We start from the raw sequence: 27753 nt of genomic DNA on the forward strand, positions 1-27753 counted from the left end.
AAAGAGGCAGGGATAGAAAGGCTGAGGGATAATAATAATTAAAAAACTAGACAAAAAGAATCTACGAGATGAGAGGCTTTCAGGAACAACAGAATTAGCAGCTGTGTTGAATACAGTTCAGAGGCTGAGAAGGCAGGAAGATGATCCATACAGCTTGTTAGAGAGCAGGACAAATGACTTCCAGGACAATGTCAGGGCAGTGGCATAAGAAGCAGCTAGACTGGCATGAAGAAGAAGTTAGAGGTGGAAGTGGTGCTTGGAGGCAACACGCAGGACTGAGCAGAAGATTAAGACAGCACCCAGGAAGGGACAAGGGCCCGCAGTAGCACTTCTTATTGTCCGGGGTTTATGTTTGCATATTTGTTTTGTATTGTTTTTATAAGATGTGAAGTGTAGGGTATATGTATGGCTAATGAAAATGATCCAGTGATGAGGAGAAATTCTCACACACCACGCTTGGATTCAGTGTTACAGACTCATGTACACATTGATGGGGTATATGTGATGATTCTGTTTAAAGATGTAAGAAACAGTTATAGGAATTAATTATATTGCCAAAGAGGCTTGTTTTTCGATTGGTTTTAAAAATAATAAAACTTGATAAATTTAGGTGCTTAAGGCTTCTAGTAATGAAAGGTAGTAACTCATTTTGTTTTGTATTACTTTATCTTAGTTGTTTATTGGCTACCATGAAACTATACCCCATATAATAATTTTTCATACATGTATTAAATTGTTTCAAATGTTTATGCTTCTTTCTTTTCTGAGCCTTTTATTTTTATGTTAATTGCCATTTTATTAATCTGTTGATTTACATGTTTCTGGTTAGAGCTTCCCTAATGTTGCCCCAAAGAGTCAGAATATAAATAAATAAAGTAGTTGAGGTTGTAGAAATAATTTAACCATTAAGTTATTTAAATATGCCTGACTGAAAGTCATCAGGATAAGTCACTTGAAACGTATAATTGAATATGAAATATTTATGAATTATTTCAAAGAATAGAAAAAACTCTAAATGATGCAATTAATTTATAGTCCTCATTTTTTCTTAAGGATTTTACTTGGGGAAGTGGATGAGCCACTGATGCATAGTGGTTTCTTACCACGTTTGAGAATTTTAATGCCCTATTAACTATTAACTTTTTATACCAGTCATGAAAAATATGCTGTTCTTATGTAATTAAGCAAAAGCACATTAATCAAATTTACTTTTGCTTTTTTTCATTTGATACATGATTATACCAGTGTGGTTGTGTCTGATTTAGAAAGAATTAGAATTAGTTGAGAAAATAAGGCTCTTCTCTGTGCAAAATTAATGTGCACATGGTATTGGAAATTTCAATGTGATGAGAGTTATCATGAAAATAAATATGATAATGATACTCATATTAGCATTATATGACATCTTGTAATGACTTACTATGTGTCAGGTGCCAGACTAAGTGATAAATGAGGGTTTTTATCTAATCTAATCTTCTCCAAAACCCTAGCAGGTTAGTGTTGTTCTTATTTCCATATAACCAGTGAGGGAACTGAGATAATAATTATTCTCTTCAAATGTACATAGCCAATAAGTTTCAGAAACTAAACTTGAATTCAGGCAGCCTGATGAAACATGAAAATAAATTTTCCATGAACTAAAAAAAATCTAGACTCTGTCTCCTGCTCTTTACCCCTGTGTCAATGGCCTTACCCTACAAACTAGTCATCTTCGTTCAAATCTTTTTACTTCATCTTCCAAAAGAGGTGACTGAGGTAAGGGGATTATTTTGTGCATGCTGCTGCAATGTAAGCCTTCAGTGGTCCTTGGTTACTCTATCTGGTGTTGTACCCTCTGGTAGTGGTAGCCAATGCTTTGAATAGCCTTGATCCTGACTCCTTTTCTACTCTAAAGTCCTGCTATATAAATTCTTGAAAAGAGTTATTTATCTAGTAACAGACAATTTGGTCTCCGTCTAAAATGTTCTTTCAAATTGTGCACATTGGACACTGCTACTTAGGCTTCCAGACTGAGTTTAAATGTAAACTCAAAAGAGCATCCCAGATTTCCCCCAGAAGTGTCATGTCTTCTTCTTCAATATCCCATTGCAGCTTGTTCATGTTAGTATTTTGGCTTTCCTAAAACAGTAAGGTGAGGATTAGTAATATGGTTTGGAATGCAGTTTTATTCATATTTGCAGCAACAAGACCCAACACAGACTGGCTTGGTGTAAAACTCAATAAGCACATTCAGAATACTTTTTGAAGGGAAGAAGCTGTGGTTGACAAGGGACTTGGGGAGCCAGGGATCATATTGATTGAGTCAGCTTTCAAGCAGAAGTAAACGAAATGAACAGCAGAAGTAAGAAAAGCTAGAAAACCACAGCTCCTGCAGGTGGCGTGACACCCACTCCCCTCACTGTGGCCAGGTACGTTGCTGACTTCCTCCCTCAAGCACCTGTGCTTTTCTGCCTGAGGTCTTCCCCAGCCACATGAACAGGCTCAAGCCAAGCACTAGGAAGGCTGGAAGCACCGCATATGCTCCAGAGAGTAGCCCTCAACCAATGAAGGATCCATGCCTGGGCTTTCTTGTCTCCCAGCTTGTGTAACTGAGGATTGTTTTGCTCAGGACCCCGGTGGGATATTCCACAGTAACATACTCACTAATGCACCTGGCTGTGGAATTTTCTTTCTTTCCTGCCTCATTTTCCTATGACAAGGATCACTTCCTAAATAAATTACTTGATATTAAATTCTTACCTCCAGGTCAGCTTCTGTGAAAACCAAACTAAGATAGGCAGCTTGGCAAATGCACTCAGCTGTTGAAGGAACACTACCTCACCTTGACATGCTCATCCATCAAGCTATGCATTTTCGTTAGTCAATGTATTGGACAAAGCTTCAAGCTGGTAAGCAAATGCAAGGAAAGCAAACTTTACAGGATCTGATTAATCCAGGACCCAAATTATTTGCTTATAGGACTACCTTATGATGCCATAGCAGTATCACTGGTAATATTTCCTGACACATATAAACAAACTTTACTCCAGAGATCCCCAGAAGGCTCAGTGGCTCACTTACTGGCTTCAGGTTTTCTTAATAGTCACCTACAGAACCTCTCAGTAGTATTATTACAAGGAATACTAGGAAATGGTTGCCTATTGATTTGAGAGCAAGCTACATAGTTATTTTGGAAATTTCTCTATGACATTTTTGTAGCCATTAAGTAACTCTGTGAATACTGCCAAGTCAGTTAACTTTGCTGGGTTTAGGTCCATATGTGAAGGCTGGGGACTACAGAATGCTTAGATGATTTGTTTATAAAATATTAAGATCATTGTGCATAACATGTGTTTGATAAATATTTGTTGAGACATATTTACTTCTATTATTTCTGAGAACTAAATGGTGATGCTTTCCACAAATATCTTGGTAGGTACTAGGCTTACTTTTAATAAATAATGAGTTTTGATGTATGAATCCTTTGTGATTATAGTTTTTGTGTTATTACAAACTCCAAATTTTATTTGCCATTCACAGTGCCTCTATCTCTGAATAGAAAAACTTAAGCACTCATTGAATCATATAAAGAAACGTCTTCAATCATCGTGGAAGCTTTGTCAAGTGGAACTCAGCGGGTGTTCACCCCATACCCAATAATGAAGAACATGGTAGAGATAAAGTTTAGTCAACATAAATTCAACTGTATCCATATTTGAATCTGTTTAACACCTCTGAGTCATTAGTAGGACTTGATTTCTTTTTCTATCATTACTCTAAGTTTTTTCACATATATTAATAATAATTTATTTATTTATAAATATTTTTCAAGTGCTTTCTAATTGTCAAGTGTTGTTAACATCACAAGAGATAAAGTGATGAAAATATACTAGGATCTTACCCTTGAGGAATATAAAGTCTACTGCATATTATAGAAGGCAAATAATACTATATCAAGGGTTTAAAGAAAACTAGCAGTATATGGGGATAGATAACACAGTGACAACTCTTTTACACTGGCTTGTCAGCAGAGGCCTCTCTGAGGAACTGTCATTTTCACACGGCCAGAAATGACGAATGTGAAGTATTACTGGATTAAAGGTACTGGAAAGTGGATATATAAGAGAGGGTGTTCGCTAAGTTCAGTTGAAGAGACAGTGGATATGTTGCGAGATTCAGGAGGACGAGAGAGACCTAGAGTTGAAACAGGAGAATCTTTATTGAGTGCACTCAGGCCCAGCTGACTCACGTCCAAAAGACTGGGCCTGGAACAAAGACAGCACCTGACTTTTACATACACTTTAAAAAAGGGGGTGGGCTAACATAAAGCAAGCTTACAGTGGCATGAAAGCGGGATACAGAGGCAGGACAAAGACAGGATTGCATATGACCATTGCCAAGCAACCCAGATGTGTTAGCTAAGTTTTCCTGGGTATGGGCTTATCCCATAACCTTCACTATGGTGCCCAGACAGCTGTAGTTCAAGCCTACTTAGGCTTCTCATGACCTTCATGGTACTTCTTAGATAAAACAGAATACTTGAAGTCACTAGTTACAGAGAAGAGGAATCTATAAACTCATTCCATAAAACAAAGGAAAATTTGTTTTTCTTCTCCATATGTTGAGGGAGTTCTGGGAGAGTCTCCAGAGTGGATTAGATGATATTAGCAAGACTTTTCCTGGGTCTGGACTGTGCCTGTTGCTGCCTCTGGGACAAGTTAGCCTAATAAAGGAAAACTTATTTCTCTTTCTTTTTAATCTTATTTTTCTTTAATTTCCTGCCTCAGACAGACATGATTAAATTCTTAAGGGGTTTGTCTAAATAGTGAGGCTACATGCCGGTAAATTCATAAATGTCACAGCAGTAGAAACTGATGGGGTATGAGAGGTAACTGACATGAGAGGTAGAAATAATGTTTGGGGATACGGTAAAGGAAGAGAAAGTTTCCAGTTTAGAGAAGATGCTGTTATGAGAAGCTTCATGTAACAGGAGGTAGGGAGAGTCAAAAGCCAAGCATAGATTTTAAGAAGAACTAGTTTGAGAGAAAATATTAGAGTGCATGTTATTAGGCTCAGTAAAATGCGGAACTTGGAAAATGAGCAACCTGGTTGTTTGATTTGGGTTGTAGGGTAGGATAAATGAAAGATACGAAGGGAAGAACATTTCTATCTCCATTATCATGCCATGAAATTCTCTGTAGCTAACTAATAACTCTGTTCATCTTTGTAAGTTCTACTAGAACCTCAAGAATAATAGACATTCAACAACTCTAAGTTGAGTAGAAGAATGAACGTTTCATGAATAATTGGTTCAAAGACTAGATTTCAGTTATGTTTCTAAAATCTGCTGCATTTCACTTGAGTGACATCGGGCAAGTACAGTAACTTCTGAGCCTCAGCTTCTTTTGTATGAAATTGCAGTCATCAACAAATGTCTGCCATTTTACAAAGACAAATCACTCAAGAGAGTGAAGACTAAATCAAGATATTTTCAGATGTTAAAAGGCACACAAAATTTCTTTTTACATAGTCTTTATGAAAAAAAATAGAGGATATTCTCTGATACAGCTTTAGGGTTCCAAGTCTGAATAAGATTTCATCCCTGTTTTAGGTATCCATCTAGAAGGAAAAATATAAAACAGAGGTAGTTATAAAATATTATCTATAGAAGAAACGTGATTTTGTAAAACTTAGCTAAACTACATATGTGAGTATTACTTCTAAAGGTAAAGAAACATGCAAATACATACGTATGTGTATGCCTATATCTATTTTTGCATCTATATCTATATATGTATTTCTCTTCTATCTCTATTGATCCATATATAGATCAATTTATTGAACTATAGCTAGACTCCTGACTCTAAATCTGTGTATTTTGTAAGTTCCTAGAATGTTTTCTTATTTTTTCTTTACTTTCCAAGTCTTAGTTTTCATGCTATTAGAAGACATACACTAACTAAAGTGATAGACTTTGTATCGTGTGCATATTATATGTATGGAGATATTATTCAGGGACCAAGACAATTAAACCAAGAAAGAGTGAAGCGGTGAATTCTTCAGCAGCATTAAGACCTAGGTGCTCGTAGTCTATGGTAAGTGTGTAGTTAAATAAGCACGGCATGCCATTAAAATGCATTTATTGGCAGTGGCCAATGCTTTTGACAGATTCTAAGTGTTGCTAGGGTTGAAAAAGAAAAACCTTAATTTGCCATTTTAGCTTAGAAGCCCAGAAATCATGCAACCCAGACTGTTAATCTTAGCATTTCTATGAAATATTTGGGGGCAGTGCTCTCAAAGTGCATTCAGTTAACTACCATCCAGAGAGTCACTGGAAGGTACCATTAAAAGGCAGACAATTAAACTTCCTAATGCAGAATCTTTGATACAGCACCTGGGGATCTACGTAAGCTTCCCAGGTGATTCTTAGAGGCACAAAAGTTTCATAACAACAATTCTAGACATTCTACCAGTTACAACTTATGATATATGGATTTTGTTGATTTTCTCTGGTGGATTTTGAAATTATAGTAGTTACAATTGAGCTACAATTTCCTGCACTTTGAAATATCTTTGATGTTTACTTATCTTTCCAACTTTCATCAAATAGCTTGTTTCAGCTAGGTTGATCTAACAAATAACACTTAAGGCTCCAGAATGTGGGAAGGTGTATTTTTCAGCATAACATCTGGGTACTATTTTAAAAATTCTGACAGCAAAACAATATCATAGTAGCTAAATGATTTAGTTTTATCTTGATTACAGAGAATCACAGATGTCATCAATACTTCAGTGTTCCTATTTTTCCCTTAGAAAATCTGTACGTGTTTGTTTAATACCTGTGTACTCCACACCAATGTCCTCACAAGACAGTTTATAGCAAAAGTAGGAAATATTTTATAGGGAGATATGAACAGGAACTATATCAGCAAAGACTTTCTGAATCCTGAAAAAGGAGGTTGCATTGATGATCCTAGGGAAGTCTGTGAACTTTAGAGAACTTTAAAAATCTCTAATCAAATCTACATTATGCACATCTAAAAGCACTTCAGTAAGCCCTATGTTAAAGACAGAAAGAGAAAGAGAGACAAAGAGAGAATGAATGTGTCATTTTCTAGGTGGCAGGCATGAGTCACATCAGTACAAGTACTTTGCAGAGCACCAGGTGTAGAAAGGACCCCTTTTGTTACAGTAGGTAGCTAGTCAGGCATGAGTGGGGCAGGAGAGTGCTACCCCCACATCCCACGAGGAAAGTCAGGCAACCATTAGGTGATGGTCAGGCAGTTGCCACACGGCCTCTCTAAAATAATAATTGATCACACCCAGCGCCAGGGAAAGGCAGTTTTCCAAAAGATAAAAACACCTATAACTGATGATTGGCAGCTTCCCAATAAGATCTCAGGAGTTGCGTGAGTGAGCTCAAGGAAGCGTATTGAGAGGACAAATGGCAGAGTGTTACCAGTATACGACTTTCTAGATGCATTCCACTGGAAAAGGAAAGCAAGAGGCTGGATGTAGTCCAGTATATAAAACCCTAAGTCCAACGTCAAATGGGCACTTGACTTCCAAGTGTACATTTCATTTCTGCTTTAAAGTTTTGTGGGGTTTTTTAAATAAACTTTCACTCCTGCTCTAAAACTTGCTTCTGTTTCTTCTTCTGCCTTATGTCCCTCAGTGGAATACTTTCTTTCGTGGAGGCCAGAAGTGAGGTTGTTGCAGATCTATACAAATTTGCTGCCACTAACATTTTCAGTTCAGTGTAGTACCAATTAGAAACATTAACAATTAAAACAATAGGCATAATTTAGATGAAATATCATCTCACACCAGTCTGAATGGCTACTATCATTATTATAAAAGTAAAAAAATAACTGAAGGTGGCATGGTTGCAAAGGAAAGGAAATGCTTATACACTGCTGGTGGGAATGTGAATTAGTTCAGCCACTGTGGAAAGCAGTGTGGCGATTTTGCAAAGAACTTAAAACAGAAGTGACATTCAACGCAGCAATCCCATTACTGGGTATATACCTAAAGGAAAATAAATTATTATACTATAAAGACACATACACACATATGTTCATTGTAGCATTCTTTACAATAGCAAAGTCGTGAAATCAACCTAAATGCCCATCAGTGACAGACTGAATAAAGAAAATGTTGTTCAAATAAACCATGGAATACCACACAGCCATAAAAAGAATGACATCACATATTTTCAGTAACATGAGTGGAGCTGGAGGCCATAATCCTAAGTGAACTAATGCAGGAACAAATACTGCATGTTGTAACTCATAAGTGGGAGCTAAAGATTGAGGGCACATGGACACAAAGAAGTGGTTGAACAACAGACACTGAGGCCTACTTGAGGGTAGAGGGTGGGAGAAAGGAAAGGACCAAAAAGCTCTCCATAAGGTACTATGCTTATTATCTGGGTGATGGAATAATCTGTACACCAACTCCCCATGACATGCAACTTACCTACATAATAAATCTGCATATGTACCCCTGAACTTAAAATAAAAGTTAAAAAAAGAAAATACTATGCTACGTGGAAATTACAATTTTAAATACATCTTGGATTACAAGTGAAATGCAAAATGCAGTTGCAAAATTTCTAGTAAATAATAACAGAAAGTAAACATGTAAAAGGTTTTTGGTACACAGTTAAAGAAACACTCGAGAAAAATTCACATAATTAAAATAACTATATCAATATAAACTTTTAAAATGACAAAACCCGACATGTAATTTAAAAGTTTTAAAAAACATACAAATATGGCCGGGCAGGGTGGCTCACGCCTGTAATCCTAGCACTTTGGGAGGCTGTGGTGGGTGGATCACAAGGTCAGGAGATCGGGATCATCCTGGCTAACACGATGAAACCCCGTCTCTAGTAAAAATACAAAAAATTAGCCGGGCATGGTGGTAGGTACCTGTAGTCCCAGCTACTCAGGGAGGCTAAGGCAGGAGAATGGAGTGAACCCAGGAGGCGGAGCTTACAGGAGCCGAGATCCCATCACTACACTCCAGCCTGGGTGACAGAGCGAGACTCCATCTCAAATAATAATAATAATAATAAAATAAAATAAATAAAATAAAAAACATTCAAATATGTACTTAAATAGGTGAGACATACCTTTATATCTATATATAGTTTATAAATCTATATATAGATACACATAGTTTTATATAACTATATATATAGAGAGAGATCTATCTAGCTAGATAGGTGAGATCTATATACATATCTATATTTATATATATCTATATAGTTAGACCTGGTGTTCAATAAATCAGTTATAACTATATATATATAAAACTATATATAATAACTACATAGTTATAACTAACTATATAACATACATAGTTTTATATATATAACTATGTATGTTATATAGTCAGCTATAGATATATAACTATATATAACTATATATACACTATATGAAGTGTCTGGAATTATAACTATATATAGATAGTTATATATAACTATGTATGTTATATACTTATAGATAGTTATATAGAGTTATATGTAACTGTATAGTTATATATAGTTATAGCTATATTTATGTAACTAGTGGTTATATAAAACTATATATAAGTTATATAAAATATATATAGAAAACTATATAGTTATATATAGTTATAACTTTGCATGTCTATAACTACATAATATGTATAACTATATAACATATATAATGTATATAACTATATATAACTATATAATATACATATAACTATATAATATGTATAACTATATAATATATAACTATATAATATACATATAACATATAATATATATAACTACATAACATATAATTATATATAACTATATATAGATCTATCGATCTAGATAGGTGAGGTCTATCTGCATATCTATAGCTATATAGATAGCTATATAGTTAGACCTGGTGTTCAACAAATCAATAGGATGACTATCTGTAACCATAATCTAGTGTATATTTCAAAAAAACTATAAGTGGACAAATTGAATATTCATAGCATATAGAGAAGATAAATATTTAGGGTGATGGATATTCCAATTAATCTAATTTGATCTTTATACACTATATGAAGTGTCTGGAATTATAACATATATCCCTGAAATGTTTACATCTATTATGTATCAAGGAAATATCATAATTATGATAAATAAAAAGATTTAAGATGTAACAAATACCAGTGAAGAAAACTAAAAGAAATCAGAATGCAAGGAGTAATTGAAATAAAAGTGAAAATTAATAAGTTAGAAAATCTCCAGTGAAAGCTTTGAAACTAGTAAAAAGCTGCCTCTGAAAATTAGTACAGTAAAAAAACCACTAGTAAGACTAATTTATAAAAGATAGATATTATATGCTTACAAAAAAAATTATACTTCCAAAAAAATGAGAAATAATTACCAAATAGACAAGAAACACAGACTATCTTGCATATATCTATATAAGTAATTTGCAAACCCAGACAACATTAATCATTTTGGGGAAGATATAAGTTACCCAAACTGACTGCAATAGTGGTAAAATATCTGAAAAGCCCACTGTCTATCAAGAAAATAAGGAATAGGGAGAAAACATGAGGGGGCGGAGCAAGATGGCCGAATAGGAACAGCTCCAGTCTCCAACTCCCAGCGCGAGCGACACAGAAGACCGGCGATTTCTGCATTTTCAACTGAGGTACTGGGTTCATCTCACTGGGGAGTGCCAGACGATCGGTGCTGGTCAGCTGCTGCAGCCCGACCAGCGAGAGCTGAAGCAGGGCGAGGCATTGCCTCACCTGGAAAGCGCAAGGGGGAAGGGAATCCCTTTTCCTAGCCAGGGGAACTGAGACACACAACACCTGGAAAATCGGGTAACTCCCACCCCAATACTGCGCTTTAAGCAGACAGGCACACCAGGAGATCATATCCCACACCTGGCCGGGAGTGTCCCACACCCACGGAGCCTCCCTCATTGCTAGCACAGCAGTCTGTGATCTACCGGCAAGGCAGCAGCGAGGCTGGGGGAGGGGCGCCCGCCATTGCTGAGGCTTAAGTAGGTAAACAAAGCTGCTGGGAAGCTCAAACTGGGTGGAGCTCACAGCAGCTCAAGGAAACCTGCCTGTCTCTGTAGACTCCACCTCTGGGGACAGGGCACAGTAAATAATAACAAACGCAGCAGCTCTGCAGACGCAAACGACTCTGTCTGACAGCTTTGAAGAGAGCAGTGGATCTCCCAACACGGAGGTTGAGATCTGAGAAGGGACAGACTCCCTGCTCAAGTGGGTCCCTGACCCCTGAGTAGCCTAACTGGGAGACATCCCCCACTAGGGGCAGTCTGACACCCCACACCTCACAGGGTGGAGTACACCCCTGAGAGGAAGATTCCAAAGCAAGAATCAGACAGGTACACTCGCTGTTCAGAAATATTCTATCTTCTGCAGCCTCTGCTGCTGATACCCAGGCAAACAGGGTCTGGAGTGGACCTCAAGCAATCTCCTACAGCTACAACCTACAGCTGAGGATCCTGACTGTTAGAAGGAAAACTATCAAACAGGAAGGACACCTACACCAAAACCCCATCAGTACATCACCATCATCAAAGACCAGAGGCAGATAAAACCACAAAGATGGGGAAAAAGCAGGGCAGAAAAGCTGGAAATTCAAAAAATAAGAGCGCATCTCCCCCGGCAAAGGAGCGCAGCTCATCGCCAGCAACGGATCAAAGCTGGACGGAGAATGACTTTGACGAGATGAGAGAAGAAGGCTTCAGTCCATCAAATTTCTCAGAGCTAAAGGAGGAATTACGTACCCAGCGCAAAGAAACTAAAAATCTTGAAAAAAAAAGTGGAAGAATTGATGGCTAGAGTAATTAATGCAAAGAAGCTCACAAACGAAATGAAAGAGACGAAAACCATGGCACGAGAAATACGTGACAAATGCACAAGCTTCAGTAACCGACTCGATCAACTGGAAGAAAGAATGTCAGCGATGGAGGATCAAATGAATGAAATGAAGCGAGAAGAGAAACCAAAAGAAAAAAGAAGAAAAAGAAATGAACAAAGCCTGCAAGAAGTATGGGATTATGTAAAAAGACCAAATCTACGTCTGATTGGGGTGCCTGAAAGTGACGGGGAAAATGGAACCAAGTTGGAAAACACTCTTCAGGATATCATCCAGGAGAACTTCCCCAACCTAGTAGGGCAGGCCAACATTCAAATCCAGGAAATACAGAGAACGCCACAAAGATACTCCTCGAGAAGAGCAACTCCAAGACACATAATTGCCAGATTCACCAAAGTTGAAATGAAGGAAAAAATCTTAAGGGCAGCCAGAGAGAAAGGTCGGGTTACCCACAAAGGGAAGCCCATCAGACTAACAGCAGATCTCTCGGCAGAAACTCTTCAAGCCAGAAGAGAGTGGGGGCCAATATTCAACATTCTTAAAGAAAAGAATTTTAAACCCAGAATTTTATATCCAGCCAAACTAAGTTTCATAAGTGAAGGAGAAATAAAATCCTTTACAGATAAGCAAATGCTTAGAGATTTTGTCACCACTAGGCCTGCCTTACAAGAGACCCTGAAGGAAGCACTAAACATGGAAAGGAACAACTGGTACCAGCCATTGCAAAAACATGCCAAAATGTAAAGACCATCAAGGCTAGGAAGAAACTGCATCAACTAACGAGCAAAATAACCAGTTAATATCATAATGGCAGGATCAAGTTCACACATAACAATCTTAACCTTAAATGTAAATGGACTAAATGCTCCAATTAAAAGACACAGACTGGCAAACTGGATAAAGAGTCAAGATCCATCAGTCTGCTGTATTCAGGAGACCCATCTCACACGCAGAGACATACATAGGCTCAAAATAAAGGGATGGAGGAAGATTTACCAAGCAAATGGAGAACACAAAAAAGCGGGGGTTGCAATACTAGTCTCTGATAAAACAGACTTGAAACCATCAAAGATCAAAAGAGACAAAGAAGGCCATTACATAATGGTAAAGGGATCAATTCAACAGGAAGAGCTAACTATCCTAAATATATATGCACCCAATACAGGAGCACCCAGATTCATAAAGCAAGTCCTTAGAGACTTACAAAGAGACTTAGACTCCCATACAATAATAATGGGAGACTTCAACACTCCACTGTCAACATTAGACAGATCAACACTCCACTGTCAACATTACACAGATCAAGTTAACAAGGATATCCAGGAATTGAACTCATCTCTGCAGCAAGCAGACCTAATAGACATCTATAGAACTCTCCACCCCAAATCAACAGAATATACATTCTTCTCAGCACCACATCGTACTTACTCCAAAATTGACCACGTAATTGGAAGTAAAGCACTCCTCAGCAAATGTACAAGAACAGAAATTATAACAAACTGTCTCTCAGACCACAGTGCAATCAAATTAGAACTCAGGACTAAGAAACTCAATCAAAACCGCTCAACTACATGGAAACTGAACAACCTGCTCCTGAATGACTACTGGGTACATAACGAAATGAAGGCAGAAATAAAGATGTTCTTTGAAACCAATGAGAACAAAGATACAACATACCAGAATCTCTGGGACACATTTAAAGCAGTGTGTAGAGGGAAATTTATAGCACTAAATGCCCACAAGAGAAAGCAGGAAAGATCTAAAATTGACACTCTAACATCGCAATTAAAAGAACTAGAGAAGCAAGAGCAAACACATTCGAAAGCTAGCAGAAGGCAAGAAATAACTAAGATCAGAGCAGAACTGAAGGAGATAGAGACACAAAAAACCCTCCAAAAAATCAATGAATCCAGGAGTTGGTTTTTTGAAAAGATCAACAAAATTGACAGACCACTAGCAAGACTAATAAAGAAGAAAAGAGAGAAGAATCAAATCGACGCAATTAAAAATGATAAAGGGGATATCACCACCGACCCCACAGAAATACAAACTACCATCAGAGAATACTATAAACACCTCTACGCAAATAAACTGGAAAATCTAGAAGAAATGGATAATTTCCTGGACACTTACACTCTTCCAAGACTAAACCAGGAAGAAGTTGAATCCCTGAATAGACCAATAGTAGGCTCTGAAATTGAGGCAATAATTAATAGCCTACCAACCAAAAAAAGTCCAGGACCAGATGGATTCACAGCTGAATTCTACCAGAGGTACAAGGAGGAGCTGGTACCATTCCTTCTGAAACTATTCCAATCAATAGAAAAAGAGGGAATCCTCCCTAACTCATTTTATGAGGCCAACATCATCCTGATACCAAAGCCTGGCAGAGACACAACAAAAAAAGAGAATTTTAGACCAATATCCCTGATGAACATTGATGCAAAAATCCTCAATAAAATACTGGCAAACCGGATTCAGCAGCACATCAAAAAGCTTATCCACCATGATCAAGTGGGCTTCATCCCTGGGATGCAAGGCTGGTTCAACATTCGCAAATCAATAAACATAATCCAGCATATAAACAGAACCAAAGACAAGAACCACATCATTATCTCAATAGATGCAGAAAAGGCTTTTGACAAAATTCAACAGCCCTTCATGCTAAAAACGCTCAATAAATTCGGTATTGATGGAACGTACCTCAAAATCATAAGAGCTATTTATGACAAACCCACAGCCAATATCATACTGAATGGGCAAAAACTGGAAAAATTCCCTTTGAAAACTGGCACAAGACAGGGATGCCCTCTCTCACCACTCCTATTCAACATAGTGTTGGAAGTTCTGGCTAGGGCAATTAGGCAAGAGAAAGAAATCAAGGGGATTCAGTTAGGAAAAGAAGAAGTCAAACTGTCCCTGTTTGCAGACGACATGATTGTATATTTAGAAAACCCCATTGTCTCAGCCCAAAATCTCCTTAAGCTGATAAGCAACTTCAGCAAAGTCTCAGGATACAAAATTAATGTGCAAAAATCACAAGCATTCTTATACACCAGTGACAGTCAAACAGAGAGCCAAATCAGGAATGAACTTCCATTCACAATTGCTTCAAAGAGAATAAAATACCTAGGAATCCAACTTACAAGGGATGTAAAGGACCTCTTCAAGGAGAACTACAAACCACTGCTCAGTGAAATCAAAGAGGACACAAACAAATGGAAGAACATACCATGCTCATGGATAGGAAGAATCAATATCGTGAAAATGGCCATACTGCCCAAGGTAATTTATAGATTCAATGCCATCCCCATCAAGCTACCAATGAGCTTCTTCACAGAATTGGAAAAAACTGCTTTAAAGTTCATATGGAACCAAAAAAGAGCCCGCATCTCCAAGACAATCCTAAGTCAAAAGAACAAAGCTGGAGGCATCACGCTACCTGACTTCAAACTATACCACAAGGCTACAGTAACCAAAACAGCATGGTACTGGTACCAAAACAGAGATATAGACCAATGGAACAGAACAGAGTCCTCAGAAATAATACCACACATCTACAGCCATCTGATCTTTGACAAACCTGAGAGAAACAAGAAATGGGGAAAGGATTCCCTATTTAATAAATGGTGCTGGGAAAACTGGCTAGCCATAAGTAGAAAGCTGAAACTGGATCCTTTCCTTACTCCTTATACGAAAATTAATTCAAGATGGATTAGAGACTTAAATGTTAGACCTAATACCATAAAAATCCTAGAGGAAAACCTAGGTAGTACCATTCAGGACATAGGCATGGGCAAAGACTTCATGTCTAAAACACCAAAAGCAACGGCAGCAAAAGCCAAAATTGACAAATGGGATCTCATCAAACTAAAGAGCTTCTGCACAGCAAAAGAAACTACCATCAGAGTGAGCAGGCAACCTACAGAATGGGAGAAAATTTTTGCAATCTACTCATCTGACAAAGGGCTAATATCCAGAACCTACAAAGAACTCAAACAAATTTACAAGAAAAAAACAAACAACCCCATCCAAAAGTGGGCAAAGGATATGAACAGACATTTCTCAAAAGAAGACATTCATACAGCCAACAGACACATGAAAAAATGCTCATCATCACTGGCCATCAGAGAAATGCAAATCAAAACCACAATGAGATACCATCTCACACCAGTTAGAATGGCGATCATTCAAAAGTCAGGAAACAACAGGTGCTGGAGAGGATGTGGAGAAATAGGAACACTTTTACACTGTTGGTGGGATTGTAAACTAGTTCAACCATTATGGAAAACAGTATGGCGATTCCTCAAGGATCTAGAACTAGATGTACCATATGACCCAGCCATCCCATTACTGGGTATATACCCAAAGGATTATAAATTATGCTGCTATAAGGACACATGCACACGTATGTTTATTGCAGCACTATTCACAATAGCATATGACCCAGCCATCCCATTACTGGGTATATACCCAAAGGATTATAAATTATGCTGCTATAAGGACACATGCACACGTATGTTTATTGCAGCACTATTCACAATAGCAAAGACTTGGAATCAACCCAAATGTCCATCAGTGACAGATTGGATTAAGAAAATGTGGCACATATACACCATGGAATACTATGCAGCCATAAAAAAGGATGAGTTTGTGTCCTTTGTAGGGACATGGATGCAGCTGGAAACCATCATTCTCAGCAAACTATCACAAGAACAGAAAACCAAACACCGCATGTTCTCACTCGTAGGTGGGAACTGAACAATGAGATCACTTGGACTCAGGAAGGGGAACATCACACACCGGGGCCTATCATGGGGAGGGGGGAATGGGGAGGGATTGCATTGGGAGTTATACCTGATGTAAATGACGAGTTGATGGGTGCAGCACACCAACATGGCACAAGTATACATATGTAGCAAACCTGCACGTTGTGCACATGTACCCTACAACTTGAAGTTTAATAATAATAAATTAAAAAAAAAAAAAAAAGAAAATAAGGAATAATGTAAAATATTCTACTCAGTACTTAATCATGAGAGTCAGGAATGTATATAGGGGTGTTCTACCAAAGTGTGAAAGCTGAAATAATTCAATTGGTCTTCAACTACTCTGTGATACCCTTCTCATCTAAAAGATGGGGCAAAATGCATTTGACAGTATAATCTGCTGGTGAAATGTTGGGTAAACACCCTTAACACTTCAGAGTAACACAGTGGACAAATTAACATACAAACTACATTTACAGCATATTACTTTTACGTCAAAAACAGAGAAAATATATAAATATACACATATTTGTTGAAACTTAAAAGAGCAACCCAGCAAGTCTTTCATGAAAATCTACTAGAAATAGTTATCTATGGGACAATGGATGATCCAGAATAGATGAGACAGGAATAGCAGTAGGATTGAATTACGTCACTCAAAAGAAGACATGGTAAAGCCCCAAGTCCTAGTATTACAGAATATGATCTTATTTGGAAGCAGAGTACTTGGGGAAATTTGTTCAGAGACCTCCCAAAAAGAATGATTACGTGAAGAGACATAAGGAGAACATCATGACAAGAAAGGGGTTTGGAATAATGCATATACAAGCCAAGCAAGGTCAAAGATTGCTAGCAAGCCACCAGAAGCTAGGAAGAGACAAGGTATCATATATTCTCCAATATCTTTGGAGAATGATACCCCCACAGGTATCAGATATTCTCCAATATCTTTTGGCCACAAAAAAGCCATAATTATTCTGATTATATACATATTTTTTTCAGCAAAGTTACCATAGAAGTTCTAATGTCCTGTTGAAATTTCTGTTGCAGGATGTCCTGTTGAAATTTCTGTTGCATTATTCTCTACACTCTGTCTCACCCAGCCTCACCTCCCAGCCCTTTTTCCCCCTGGGAATTCTTGGCACGATACAGAGAAATAGAGCTGCTGCTAAAATGTGAAGCACTGGAGTCAAAAGTACATCTTTGCCTTTGGCCACTGTGCCTGCCTGCTAAAGACCAGCCACTGTCCCAGCTGTGCCATCATGATCCTGGAAGAGTCCCAGCTTGGGTTGCCTGGGATCGGATGTCATTCAAGTGCATTTGACTTTAAGCTGGAAACTCTCCTAATGAAGTCTAAATGAGGCACTTGCTCATTACCCTTGGTACTTCTGACACGGCACATCACCTCTAAGTGGCAAAGTGAGGAATTAGTGCTTTGTCTAATAAGGCAGAGATGGATAGATGAGAAACAAATATCATTTAAGTCAAAACTAAGATGCATAACACATTATAAGACGAATTCATTGTAGTTAAACACTCCATATTTAAAAAGCAAATTGAAAAACATCAAAAGTCTGTTTTTGCATGTCTGTAACTGAGTTGGAGAATCATGAAGCATAATTCACTGGAGAAAATCTTATTTTCACTTGAGAAAATCTCAAAGCATTCAGAAAGAGTCTAACATTTTTTATGGGTTGAAAAAAAAAAAAGTTCGTCTAAATGACCAAAGGAGGTAAGATTTTACCAGGGATGTTCACAATGCAACATTTAGATATTTAGACAACTCAAATGATTTAAAGTATTTTGTGATTTGAACATTGAACTTCCATGGGAGGAGAAATGTCTGAAAATGTAAGCATCTCTTATTTTTACAGATTGGCCCTGGGTGCCTTGGTCTACAGATGATGACTCTTTCTTCTTCTGTTCTAGAATTACAGACAGGAGAGAAGATTGTATTTCCTTACTGAGAAAAGGAGCACACACTTAGGGAATTGGAGGATTCAAAGATAGATTCTAAGATATGTTGGCCCAAAAAGGTAAAGAACGCTTAACCTTCCACTTGTTTTTTTCTAACAGTTCTGTAAGTTTTTGAGCCCTTTTTAGTCTGGTAGTAGCACATGAGACCAATATATGAAGCATGTAAGCTCAAATTAAGTGTGTGCTTTGGAGAGGGTGGAGGTGGGAAGGATGGAGTCAGGGAAAAGACCCCAAGAACAATCTCTGAAGCACCCTCCATGTTTCCAGGGAACATATTTGAAATCAAAAGCTTTGCCTTTCAGGCCTGTTTCAAAGTCTTGTATGTCAGAGATAACTACTTTCTGAGTCACTTGGTCTCAAATGACTTGCCCCTACCCCTTCTGTGCCTCATTCATTCATCCGTCCATCCAGCCATCCAGCCATTCATTTACCATATTAGGGCTCTTTATAGCTTCACATGTATTTCTTGTCCTATTTTTCATGGCTTGGTTTTGCAGTTTGCCATTTGAACCCACTTTTGCTTTTCCATTCATATCCTTTTCCATCCATATCCATTGTTCAACCCACTCTTACAAATTTATACTGCTCCTGACCAGTACCAACCTGGCTTTTTCTACTTTCTGTTTTGTGCAGCTAAAGTCTTCCACCAGGCTGTCTCCCAAAAGGTTAGCCTTACATTGAAAGGAGGGCCAAGGAGGCACCAGACCACCAGAAACGGGCATGAGGCCACATACCCAGAATGTGTTTTTCTGTAATCTGTTAGCATAGTCCTGAGTCCACTGCAAGAAGAGGTACGCTTCATGGGTAACAGCTGGTGATAGTAGCAACCAAATATAAGAACTAGGAGCAAAAAGAGAGATTTAATGGGAATTTGTAAGGAGAGACCTTCTCCATCTATGATTATTAATATAAAGCATTTATTTAGATACAGGCCTTTTTTGGTGTCTTGAGAAAGCTGACTAGCTCAGATGTCATCTTTTTCTTATCCTTGCTGGTTCTGAGGAATTTTAATTTTAAATTACCAGTTTAAGACAAAGTCCACATTAGCAAAGGATCTTTATTTAAATGGGTGATGTGGAGTGGCAAAAGATTTGGTAAGGAGCACCCAGTAAGATTTTTTTCACCTTGGTTGAAGGGAGTCCTTTAAAAGATGTCATTTTCAACAGACATAACCTGTTGCTTGAAGTCCCCTGGTCCTTAAGTTTTTATCTTCTGGGAGTGCACTGTAGTGAGAGTCTTACCGAATTACAGTCTTTAGTTAGCTGCCTTGTAAGCCTTCTGCAATAATACAACATATCCCCTACTAGTATCATAGATCTATTATTTTCTGAAAATAATTTTATAGATCTGCCTGTTATAATTTCATATGGAGATGGTTGGTATTTAGCAAAAGGAGTTGATCTTAGATTAAGCAAAATCAATGGAAATGCTTTTGGCCAAGGAATTTTAAAAATCTCAGTTAATTTTGCCAGTTGAGTTTTATTATTTTATTTGTGCTTTCAGCTAAGCCAGATGACTGAGGGTGATAGGCACAATGAAAATGTTGGAGAATGAGCCAGCTTTTGTACACTGTTTCCTTGGATTATGTTTGGGGCAGATATGATGATTATATTGTTTTCTCCAAGAAACCATCTTACTGGGGCTCCAATGAGTTCAAACATGAACATAAGTTAAGAAAGATGACTATAGTTCGATTGGAAGTATGACTAGACCATTTGGTCTATACAGCAGTCCAGTCTTGGAAGAGTATGTTTCCCTTTTGTTTCCCAAGTTTCTTGTTTTATTTTTGGAACTTTGGATTAAACTAATTTTACATCAAAACCAAGTGCTTTTTGAAAGCTAAAACAGGTTGATTTTCTTGTTCAAATACTTAGGGCAGCTCTTTTTACTCTATTATCTGCTAACTGATTTATCTTGCTTTCTGTAGTGTTTAAATTGGAATGTTCTGGAATCTTAACAATGACTATAGTTTCACAATAATACAGCTTCCAATAATTATGAAACAGGGTGTCCATTTTTGATGAACTGATTGAAAGAGGTTAAAAAATCCTCTTTGTTTCCATAGATTTCCAAAATCATAAGCTACTCTGACCAGAATAAATATTTTAAATATTATACAAATTTTCATGTGTAAGTATTGGAAGTGATTCCTTTTGCCCGTTGACAGCCTTAATTAATACTATTAACTCTACTTGTTGAGCTAACTTGCTCCCGGAATATAAGCCCTTTCTGTTTGCTCAGTTACATATACTACAGTATAATCTGCATGATTATTTCCAAATGCACCCTTTAAGTAAGGTGCACTGTAAACCAAATAACATTATTGTTAGTAAGGGGGGATTCTTGCAAGTCTATCTTAAGAGAGAGAAGGTGGTTGTTTAAGATTATGCAATTATGTGGTATTTCGTCAGAAGACAGAAGCAGAAGAGTGGCAACATTTACATTATTACAACTGAAAACTGTAATATAGGGAGCAGAAATAAGAAGAACTTCCTAAGAAGCCAGTCTATTGGCCAGGCGCAGTGACTCACGCCTGTAATCCCAACACTTTGGGAGGCTGAGGCGGGTGGATCGCAAGGTCAGGAGATCGAGACCATCCTGGCTAACATGGTGAAACCCCGTCTCTACCATAAATACAAAAAATTAGCCGGGCTTGGTGGTGGGTGCCTATAGTCCCAGCTACTCAGCAGGCTGAGGCAGGAGAATGGCATGAACCCGGGAGGCAGAGTTTGCAGGGAGCTGAGGGAACCAAGAGCAAAGCACACATTTTCTGTAGGGCACCTAACTGAAAAACTGTTGGTTGAGATTCATATACTGATATAGAACTATCTGTTATACCCACCATTTGCATATTATTTTTTTTACTCCGAGAAATGGGACCCTGTAATAATGTGGAATTTATAACTGATAACGTTGCTCCAGTGTCAATAAGAACCTGTGTTTGTTCTCCATTTAATTTAATTTTTATTTCCCCTGAAGTGTCAGTGAGGAAAAATGAGAAGCTCCCTTTGATTTCCTCAGAGCATACCCATTCTTATTTTTCTTTGGTCTGTTGCTGCCTTTTCCATTTTAATTTTCTACAGTCCCTTTTGAAATACTCAGGCTTTTTGTAGTAAATGCAAAGCAGGGGATTCGGTCAGTTTTGATATGTACTAGACAGTTTATGGGCTATAAATTGGTTGGACAATGTTTTTGTTGTAAACTTATGATCTTATTTGCTTTTCCTTTCTGTTTAACTTCCCTCTTCTTTTTTACCTTGGTTAGGGTGTGGAATGTTTAATTAGCCAAATTAACTAGATTATGAGTTTGAGAGGTAGCCTAACTGGGGAACTGCCTCTTTATTATGATTGCCAGTTACTCATCAAATCCCAAACTTACAAAGTTCAAATTAAGTAGAGTATCATTTTGGTAGTTAGCATAATTTTCTTCTGATATGCTTGAATAGTGTTTAAGATTTTTCTCAAATCCTTTATAGTTTGTCATTACAGCCTTTTCAAGATTATGTCAGCGTTGTTGTATTTTATTCTACTGAACTACTCTTTGAAAAACTAAGGGGATAGCACCTAGTAAACCTTTGGCAATATTGTGATCTTCTGCACAATCTTCTTCAGAAAATCTAGGGAATGTTTCTAGAGAATTTCTCCTATTTGCCTTTGCCATCCAATCTTTGGCTTTACTTTCTGACACTAATATGTGAACCAATCTATACAAATCATAGAATCTGAAATAATAAGTTTAAATGTTTAATTTAAATTTTTTAGCAAATCAAATAGGACCCCAAAGAGGGCCCAGGAATTTTTTCATTATACCTTTAAGTTTTACTTTTGACCATGCTTGATAAATCAAGGCAGGTTTTCCTCCAACAAATACAGGGTATTTCCAAAATGGAGCCAGAACAGCAGAATGAGGAGGAGGGGTAGAGGAACACAAGTCCAGACAAGGAAGTTCTGACAAAGGAGGAGTAGGAGCTGAAGGAGGGAGGATCATTTCAGCAGCTTTTTTGTTTTGTTTTGTTTTGCTTTACTTCAAAATTGTTTCAGATAATCTTTTGTTTTCCTTTGGCAAACAAACGACTTTATCAGAAGCTCTTAGAAGCTTCTAAGTACCATGGAAAATAGCTTTCCCGTATATTTGGTTGTATTTTAGAGCTGACTTTTTCTAATTGAGAATGTAGATAAACCAGTATAAGCGTTACAAAGGAACTTCATTTTGGCCATTGTAATTTGGGTTCATTATAAGTTTTGTGAGACCAGTTTCCTAAATATTTGTATGAAAAGGCACTCTTAGTATTAAACATAAATTCAGCTCTCTCCTTAAGCTGCTTCTCTCCGTAAGGAGGAAGAGTCAGTTTAGAAATGTAAGTGCCCGTAATTTAGATTTATTTTCCTTTTGAATAACCAAAAAGACCTAGTAGGAGGTGTTTGGGATCCAGTGTGCCACTTGTGGAGAAAGCTCCTCAAGGTGTCACCCTTGAGTCAGTTCTTCTACGCATCTCAGTGATTCCAAGAGACTTGGGTACTTAAGGTACTAGGTGATCAAATTGATGTGCGTCCACTAGATTAAGCAAGGTTCCCTGAATGTTGTTAACAGATTTCCTGTGAGACCTTTTCATATCATGAGTGATAAGCTCCAACATTCCTTAGCAGGACCTTAGCAGCCTAAGGTTCATTTTGGCATGGAGGAGCAGTGTCTCATATCTTGAGGACTTATGTCCTTCTCATAAAGAGCCTTTTATAATTTTGGTTAGTCAAAAAGAAAGTCAATTGGACCCAGCTTCAAAATATGGCCAATTTTAAATATTACAAATGTTTTTCTTAAGCCACAGGTATTCACTTCCTCTTTTCAACTATACACTGTTTTTTAGCCTGACCAAAATGTCAAATGAGAGGAAAAACTCTCATTGAAAAAACTCTAAGGAGTAATTCCAATCAAAACCTAAGCCTCAAAGAAAAGTGAAAAACCACAATTTTCAATTAGCAGAATCTGCAGTAGCGCTTCAATTCCAACCTTGTCAATTCAAGAATGCGTGTAGCTCGAATGAAGTCTGAATCCTCAACCACATGAGTTTGGACTTGAGAGGGCATCTACCAGAGATCCCCAGCGACTCAACGTTAAGTCTTTCATGTTGGTACCAAGGCCCTAGTTATCGGCAAAGTGACAGTGCTCACTGGAGGTTAATTTCGGATCCCTTAGAAACCTTAAATAATGAGATTCAGAAAATATGATTAAATAAAGAGTTTATTTCAGCACAGCTTTTGAGTATGATCACCTGGGAGATACCTACTCCAAACCAATGGAACCAGTATTCCAATGTGGAGAAGTTAAAGTCTCACTTCTATAGGCATAAACAGACATTTTAGCAAAACTACATCTTCTGTGTGAAACAAATGCTTATGTTACAACAATTTGATTGTTTACAGATTACTGCATTCCAGGGAAGATTATTACTCCATGAGAAGGAGTAGTAATCTGAGATGATCTTATCTCTGGCACTATATGGCTTTCCTAATTTTTACAGAAAAAAAGGCAGAAATTGCAGCTACATGTTCCAAGACTCAGACCACATAGCCATATTTCTCTCAAGGCACAAGAGAGAAACTCCTAAAACTCCGAAAGTTTCAGGGGCTTTAAGTTTGAATTATTCAATTTTACAATGCTGTTCATGAGGTGCTCAGGAAAACTGAGGCCCATTCCTTAGCTCAATCCCAAAAAGGCGGAAAAGCTGAAAGTAGAGATAATTTTTTACAGATGGTGTGAAGATATGGTTAAATGGAGGGAAGGGGAGGACTTTGGTTAAACGGTTCTGGTGCGTTTTCTGATCTACAGTTTACGTTCTCAATAAAGACATATAAGTTCATCAGGAAACATGAAAATCAGTGACATAAATCCAGACAATCCATGTGATTCTGGTCTGAATTGGCTTTTTCTCAAAAAAAGCTACTCTCCAGCTATGACCTGTTTAGTCACCCAGGCCTTACCACCCTTGCTGTGTCATCCCTTCTCGTCTTTTCATTTGGGTTTGGCTTTATAATGATTTATTTAGGGGGAGTTCTATTTTTAACACTATTTCTGGAAGCTTGAACTCTATTTGCAAATGTATCTTACTAAATAACTACTACTTGTACTCCATCTGCATCGATGTTTAAAAATACAACACAAAACTGATATAGAGGAGTATTTATTAGAATGCTATGTGTGCTGCCAACCTATCTGAGATACATTAAATATCTTAGTTTGGTGTAAAACTTAAATAAATTATCATACATATTGTCAATAATAGTCATTAATACCTTGTGTGCAAATAATTAGAAAAAATGTGTTTTGTCATAAGAGAAAAAAGAAAGACAAAGTGAGATATAGAGAAGTTTGACAGCTATGTAAAATATGGATAGGAAAGACTTAATGACATGAAAATTTTTATAATGACTTGATGGAATTACTGTCAACTTTTAAAAATGTCTATTTATTTTTTACGTATTTTATTTTGAGAAGAATCAAAATATTTTACTCCAAAATATAACTGTTTGTTATATTTTGAGGTGGTTGTTGAGAAGGCCAGCAAAAAAAAAAAAAAAAAAAAAAAAAAAAAGCCGTGCAAAGCTGTCTTTTGTGGAGATTTGCATCTGTAGAAAAACTGCATTGACATTGTTCTGAGACCTTCCCTTGTCTATATCTAGGAAAGATTTTTGTTTTCTTTTTTAGATTCAGGGGGCACACGTACTGGTTGTTTTTACACGGGTATATTATGTAATGCCAGGGTTTGGGCTTCTGTTGAACCCCTCACCCAAATAGTAAACATAGTAACCAATAGGTAGTTTTTCAACATTGACCTCCTTTCTATCCTCCCACCTTTTGGAGTCTCCAATGTCTAATTCTGTCTTTGTGCCCATGTGTACCCACTGTTTAGGTCCCATTTATAAGTAAGAACATGAAGTATTTGATTTTCTGTTTCTGGGTTAATTCACTTAGGATAATGGCCTCCAGCTGCAAATAACATGATTTCATTATTTTTAATGGTTATATAGTATTCAATGATGTATATGTACCACATTTTATTTATGCAACCTGTTGATGGGCACCTAGGTTAATTCCATGAATTTGCTATTGTGAATGGCAGTGTGATAACCATATGAGTTCAGGGTTCTTATTGGTCAAATAATTCTTATTTGAGGGATAGATACCTAGTAATGAGATTGCTGAAATGTATAGTAAATTTATTTTTAATTTTTTTAGGAAGTTTCCACACTGCTCTCCAGAGTGACTGAACCAGTTTATATTCACACCAACAGTGTATAAGCAATCCCTTTTCTCCATGTCCTCACCAACATCTGTTATTTTTTGACTTTTTAATAATAGCCATATCTGACTGGTGTTAGACAGTATCTCACTGTTTTAATTTACATTATCTCTGACACTTAGTGATGTTGAACATTTTTTCATGTTTCTTGGTTGCCTGTGCGTCTTCCTTTGAGAAATGTCTGTTCATATCTTCTGCCCACTTTTTAATGGTTTTTTTTTTTCCTGTTGATTTATTTAAGTTTCTTATAGATTCTAAATATTAGTCCTTTGGCTGATGCATACTTTACAAATATTTTCTCCCATTTTATAGGTTGTCTGTTTACTCTGTTGATAGTTTATTTGGCTGGCTGTGCAGAAGCTCCCTAATTTAATGTCCCAATTGTCAATTTTTGTTTTTGTTGCATTTGCTGTTTTGAAGTCTTAGTCATAAATTCTTTGCTTAGGTCTAAAGTTTTCCTAGGTTTTCTTCTACGATTTTTATAGCTTGAGATCTTACATTTCATCTTTAATCCACCTGAGTTTTTGTACATGGTGAGAGGTAGGGGTCCTTTTTTTTTTTTTTTTTTTTTTTTTTTTTTTTTTTTTTTTTTTGAGACAAAGCCTCACTCTGTCACCCAGCCTGGAGTTCTGTGGTGTAATCTCAGTTCACTGCCACCTCAGCATCCCCGGTTCAATCGATTCTTGTGCCTTAGCCTCCTGAGTTGCTGGGATTACAGGTGTGCACCACCATGCCCAGCTAATTTTTGTAATTTTAGTAGATGGGGTTTCACCATGTTGGCCAGGCTGGTCTTGAACTCTTGGCCTCAAGAGATCCACCTGCCTCAGCCTCCCAAAATGCTGAGATTACAGGCATGAGCCACCACACCTGTCCTGAAGTCCACTTTTATTGTTCTAAATACGACCTGCCAGTTTTCCCAGCATAATTTATTAAACAGGCTGACCTTTCTGCATTATTTATCTCAAAGATCAGTTCCTTGTAAGCGTGTGGCTTTATTTTTAAGTTCTCTATTCTGTTCCACTGGTATATGTGCCTATTTTTGTACCAGCACAATGTTCTTTTGGTTACTATAGTAATAAGTACCCTTGTAGTATAGTTTGAAGTTGAGTAATGTGATGTCTCCAGCTTTGTTTCTTTTGCTTAGAATTTCTTTTGCTATTCAGGCTCCTTTTTGGCTCCATATGAATTTTAGAATTGTTTATCTAATACAGTGAAAAATTACACATTAAATAAATTTGTATGCCTTTTCTTCTATTTCTATTAATCAGTCTGCCTCATGTCGGTGAATTTTCAGTGAACCTTCAGGAGGCCAATATCCCACAGATTCTACAACATCAAACAAATTTTGCTTTTAAAACTAAAAATTAAGGCCGGGCGCGGTGGCTCAAGCCTGTAATCCCAGCACTTTGGGAGGCTGAGACGGGCGGATCACTAGGTCAGGAGATCGAGACCATCCTGGCTAACATGGTGAAACCCTGTCTCTACTAAAAATACAAAAAACTAGCCGGGCGAGGTGGTGGGCGCCTGTAGTCCCAGCTGCTCGGGAGGCTGAGGCAGGAGAATGGCGTAAACCCGGGAGGCGGAGCTTGCAGTGAGCTGAGATCCGGCCACTGCACTCCAGGCTGGGCGACAGAGCGAGACTCCGTCTCAAAAAAAAAAAAAAAAAAAACTAAAAATTAAAAAAAATAAAATAACATTGGATTACAGAAGATGTGCTTCAAAAAGAAAAAGAAACTGTCAGCAGAAAGTATAAACATAACCTCCATTATTCTCTTCTTTTTAACTTTGAAAAAAGGTTGCCTAAGGTTAAAAAAATAATTAAACAATAATCTAGCAATATAGTCTACCAATTTGGG

The sequence above is a fragment of the Chlorocebus sabaeus genome, chromosome 21 (genome assembly GCF_047675955.1).
Source record: "Chlorocebus sabaeus isolate Y175 chromosome 21, mChlSab1.0.hap1, whole genome shotgun sequence".
In the NCBI taxonomy this organism is placed as follows: Eukaryota; Metazoa; Chordata; class Mammalia; order Primates; family Cercopithecidae; genus Chlorocebus; species Chlorocebus sabaeus.